The 5,631-nt window shown below is 41.4% G+C and overlaps 1 long non-coding RNA gene across 3 annotated transcripts; it reads left to right on the forward strand.

Moving 5' to 3' along the window:
- The first annotated feature begins 805 nt into the window (after positions 1-805).
- LOC119268959 lies at positions 806-4,880 on the forward strand. Of its 3 annotated transcripts, none has more exons than XR_005133384.1 (3): positions 806-2,718; positions 2,867-2,991; positions 4,368-4,880. It is a non-coding gene; the product is annotated as an uncharacterized LOC119268959 (long non-coding RNA). The 3 variants fall into 3 exon arrangements; XR_005133383.1 differs by having other exon boundaries at positions 806-1,454; XR_005133382.1 differs by having other exon boundaries at positions 806-2,991.
- Positions 4,881-5,631: the final 751 nt, after the last annotated feature.

A 5,631-nucleotide genomic window follows, 5' to 3' on the forward strand; every position in this document is an offset into this window, starting at 1 on the left:
ACGACATTTTCCGGGTGCCCAGGCCGCCCATATCAGTTTGAAACCTTCCATTGGGATTGCGCCCTCGAACTGCAGCAGGTATGTGGATCTCGCAGAGTACTCACGGGACGGCGTGAAGCGCCAAGAGATGGTATTCGGCTGCCCCTCTAGCAGCACCACCTCGTCAAGCATTGCAGCCAAGTTGGTCAGTTCAGGTAAATGCTCGTCAGAAAGGCCAATGGCGAGGTCCGAGAGCCAAGTATCTGCTCTCATGGCTTCTTGAACAGTGCGATTTTTTCGAGTGGAAATCTTGAAGAGTGATGGCGCGATGACCTTTGGGCACTGTCCACCTAGCCATCGGTCGTGCCAAAAATTTGTTTTCCTGCCATCTCCAAGTGTTATCTCTGTTGCCGTTGCAAACAGCGCCCGGTCTTTTCCATCACATGGCAGCGGCGATCGCGACCAAGGTGGAGGTGGGTCTTGCCAAGCGAGCCAGAGCCATCGGAGGCGTAGGGCGGTGCCAAATTTTGCGAGGTGCAGCACTCCAAGGCCGCCAAGGTGCTTTGGCCGGCAGATCTGGTTCCAACTGACCCTTCATTTTCCCCCAGTGCAGGCGCTCTCACCGCTCCAGAGCCATGCACGGCAAAGTTGAATCAGTCTCTTCAATGCCCAAGCCGGGAGTTTGTGCACCATCATCATGTAAATCACCAGCGCGGTGAGACCGGACTTCAGGAGCACCAGACGGCCGCTTTTTGCCATGAGGCCGCCTTTCCACGTTGCGGTTTTGTTGCCAAATTTGGCCAACATCAGGTCTAGGGCAGCTTTGGAAAGGTTTCTAAGGGATAATGGCATTCCCAGGTAAGCGGTTAGGAAGCTTCTTCGAGGGATGCCGAGCGGCGCTAGGATGTCGTCTAGGTTGGTTGAGCCACATCTAATGGCCATGGCTGAGCTCTTGGTGGCATTGACGTGAAGTCCCGAGGCTTGGGCAAAACATGACAGTATCAGCTGTATCATTGTAGCATCACTCTTTTTTGGGTTCATGAACATTGCCACATCATCGGCATAGAAGAAGGAGCAGCGCATTAGTGGTGTTCGCCCACGGAGCTTTGTGAGGACACCGCGGGACGTGGCCAGGGTAAATCCCCTTTTCTCTCCTCTGGCAGCTCTGAGAGGGGAATGGGGAAGGGAGCGGCTTCACCAAATCTTGAGGCCTGCCCATGGATCACCAAAGCAAATCTGGGAAGGAGATTCTCTTGGAGTCTAGATCTGACTGAGTGCTCCAGCCGCACGCGGATTCTGCGGCGCCCAGCAGCGAGACCGCATCTCGCCGTTGCTGATCTGCAGAGGCAAAAGCGGTCGCCGGGAGGCCACAGGAGAGTATAAGAGATTGCTCTCCTGTTCGTGGCGCTGGGACCATGAGCTATGTCGTCTGATTGAACGACCAGCTTGTTCCTTGCCGTCCGTGGCAGAGATGGGTAGGGATAAGTATATGAATGTCTTATACTACTCTCCATCCTCCTCCTCCTCTGTCCTAGCAGTATATATGTACTTTATTAGTTGTAAATGTTAAGTAATTCAGAGGTAACTTGAGTTACTTGTCATTGATGTGTATTGCATTTTTTAGGGAATGAAACTTATATTATTTTGTTTTTGATATTCTGTCCAATTTTGATTGTTGTCTATTCAACACATCCGTAGCAATTATATGAAGTTTTCTATATTAAAAGGTAAATCCATTGTATCCATCTACTACGTATGCCAATCTTTGTTATGCTCATTGTCTTCTCTGCACTTGTTAACATCTATATACATGAGAGGTGTCAGAAAATGGTAATCTGCATTAGCATGTAATTGATCTCTTTGCATTTGTAGAGTCAAACGCGGAGGAAAGTTGTGGGATCTCTCTGCATTTTTGTGAGAGTTTGGATTTTTTTGGAGAGATTGCATCTCTACATTTTTGTGGGGAGGATTGTGGAGTTTGGCCATGTTTGGTTATTGAGAGATTTTACCCTGTACGTGCCAAATTTTTTTAATTATGGGATGGTTTGATCGCTTGTGGGATGGTCCAGCCTGTTTTTTTAGAGTTGATGTCCAGCTTATTGGGATCGTGAGATTGAGTGTAGAGGTCCGAACTTGTTACGATCTCACGTCCGAGAAATTTACCCTGGTTGCAACATTATGGGTCCAATCTGTTGTGATCTCATGTTACGGGGCCACCTTGTTTATAAAGATCTAACGGTCGTACTTTGTTGATTGGAAATAGGCACACATAATTAAAGGCCGGATGTTTCTAATTGTTGTGGGATTTTTTTAAGCTAATTATCTTTATTCTGGTGAACCTGTCAACACGTCCGAGAAATTTTACCTTGGGGTAGGGATAAGTATATCAATGTCTTACTACTCTCCCATCCTCATCCTCTCTCCTAGCAGTATATATGTAATTTATTAGTTGATTCACTTAGTTGATATAAATGTTAAGTGATTCAGAGGTAATGTTCAGTTACTTAGTTATTTTGTTAAATTGCAATTTAGATGATAACCTCGTACATTCTGTTGTTATTCATGTAACTGAGTATCATTTATAGGATATAAATTATAGAGTAATTTTACTTGTCATTGATGTGTATTACATTTTTTAGGGAATGAGATGTATATTTTTTATTTGATATTTTGTCCAGTTTTGATTATTGTCTCTTGAACACATCCGTAGCAATTATATGAAGTTTTGTATATTAAAAGGTAAATCCATTGTATCCATCTACTATGTATAAGCCAATCTTTGTTATGCTGATTGTCTTCTATGCGCCTGTTAACATGTATATACATGATAGCGGTGTCAGAAAATGGTAATCTGCATTAGAATTGATTGATCTCTTTCCATTTGTAGGGAGTCAAACGCGAAGGCAAGTTGTGGGCTTCCTAGTTGCTACTGCTTTAGGCTTCCACCTATGTAATGTGTGCTACAACTTCGCATCATTCCTACATCCCTCCACATCGGCTTATTCTTCATAGGTATGTTTCCCCTGTCTAGTTGGATAAAAATATGTTATTTTTATTTGTTGTTACCATATTAGCAAGTTATATTACTGATATGTGTATTAAACCAAAGCAAGACGGGTTACATTTGTTAGATGAAATTTAGTTCATGTGTCTTGATTGATGTGCAAAGAATCGCACCTATTATAGGCGATGCCCATAGTACTGGAGCTTTTCTCATGGCCGTCTTCAACTCAAAGTATGTAGGAAAAAGAGTGCATACCAAGAACATGAAACTCACAAAAGTGCATATCTGATAGCCCTAATTGTATCGACTGATTTGAAGTATTATTTCACTATCTCAATAACGTAAATGGTTTGCCTTACTTTCAACATATTTATTATGTACCCTCTAGCGCTTCTTCAGATTTTCCATCCGATGAGTTCAACAACTTTTCCATATCATAGTGCAGAGTAAATATAATTCTCCCTTCGATCCATATTAATTGTCGCTGACTTAGTACAACTTTGTACAGTGACAATTAAAATGGATCATAGGGAGTAGGAAATTTCATATTCAAGTCAGTAGAATATGCTTACTGGGCTGTTATAATTTCTGTATATAACCGCAACCGTTGCAGTAAATATACTTGTCAGTCTTCTTTGTATTTAGTTTGCGACAATCACCACATGACCATTGGATATTTTCTAGTAACAGATCTATTATAGCTATGGTCGTTAAAGTGAAATCCTAAAAGTTTTACCCAAAAGCTCAAAGTTAGGAATCTAAAGAAGTTGAGAGACGTAAATAATTAAAATATGGCTCCATTATAACTGATATGACTCAAAAATAAACATGCGTCATGATTCATTAGTTGATAAATAAGAGTGAAAGATAGTGTTCCATACCTGTCAAGAAGTTTTTGAGTTTTGGCTCTATCTAGATTTGTATATATTATTGTGGCACCGGTTAACTTTACGACCCTATGAAATCAATGACAAATCTATTAGATTTTTGTTTCTTTGTAAATAACAGAGGATCTTATAACATAATTGGACTTACTTTTGGACTTAATTACTTTGCAGTTAGAAATATTAACAGACAAAAATACAATTTGCATGTTTGTTTAAAATAGTAGAACAGTCTGTAATTAAATATGATGATTAAAGTTTTTTGTCTATCAAAGTCATAAGGAGGCTCATGAGTTGGTCGGTTGTATGGTTGATAGAATCCCATATTCTCACTACTCTCACTTGAATGTTCTAGTTTGTGTTTTTGTTGCTCAATAAGCTTCTTGCACGCCATAGTGTTTTGACAGCAAAAGGATTCGAAAATTGTTAGTTGGTTATGTATGAAGCTTTTATCCCAATATAAGTGAACTAATTAATATTTACAAACCTTCTTGATTCAGATGAGAGGTTGTTGGTACCTCAGCAGGTCGGTCGTGACTTCATTGGGCATCGAGTTGCACGATGATGTCGATGTTCGTACGACATCGTGTCGCAGAATCACATGCTTCAATTTGTAGCACCCTGACTATGCTTAACGGCTTGGATAATTCCAGTGGAATGGCTGTAGGATTACCTCCTCCTTGTCGCCTCGGCCACCGCCACTTCTTTGGAGCTTGCATCCACGCCCATCATGTGTTAGCTGTTCGGGGCCCTCTGTCATATTCGTATATGTGATGTAGGTCATTCTCTCTCCCTCGGCAAGCCTAGCTTTCTTTGCTATTGTTGGTCTCCGGCGGTGAGACTTCGTCCTTGATCAGGTCATCTTCCCAAGGATTTAAGGAAAGCCTCTATATCATAGACTATTAATTGAGATGATTAGGTTCCTGTGATAGGAGCCAAAGTGATTGTTCCTCCACCGCCTACATTTAATCTGATCGAGCGATCAGTGAGATTAAAAAAGTACTTCCTTATAATGACGTGACCTGGTTCTGTGCGTGCCTATTTTTTCTTCCTTCAATGAGGTTATCTGGCTCTGTGCATGCCTACTTTTTTCTTTTGCAAACGGAATTATTGTATCGTTCCTGCATACATGGTTTGGCGTACGGGTCCGTTAGTCCGTTCGGACCTTAACTTTAGTACTTGTTGCCTTATATACGCATATAAACGTGACAACCCAATATGTTGGTACAAACATATTAAATATGAGTTACGGTAAAACTTTTAATCTAAGCCGTTATTATTCTCATCAAACAAACTTTTAATCTAAGCCGTTATTATTCTCATCAAACGGTGCAAATAATATTAGCATATGTGGACAAACATAATAGCTTGTTTGCCTCTTGTTTTAATTATATAATAGATAGATATTCGGTCGGTGAACAAAAGATGACTCTTATTTTTCATATCTGCCCCTAGATGTTTTTCCTGCGTTTCCCATCGCAGTTCGGACATGCACTTTAGGGATGCTTGCCCAGGGAAAGGAACCCTTAATGAAACTATTCTCTCTGGAAGATGTTTCTTACTACCCATGTAATATAACATAACTAGTTGGGCACTTGTCTGATAAAACATTAATGACCCCTACACCTAGTCTCTACGCATACCCCGGTCCTTATATAACTGAACGGGTATTCGGATACACTCCGGACTATTGGGCCCGGAGGCTGAAGCGAAAAAGTCCGCAACGACAAATGATCTACAATCCGTCTAGAAGGCATTATACAT

This window comes from Triticum dicoccoides, chromosome 3A (assembly GCF_002162155.2).
Source record: "Triticum dicoccoides isolate Atlit2015 ecotype Zavitan chromosome 3A, WEW_v2.0, whole genome shotgun sequence".
Taxonomy (NCBI): Eukaryota; Viridiplantae; Streptophyta; class Magnoliopsida; order Poales; family Poaceae; genus Triticum; species Triticum dicoccoides.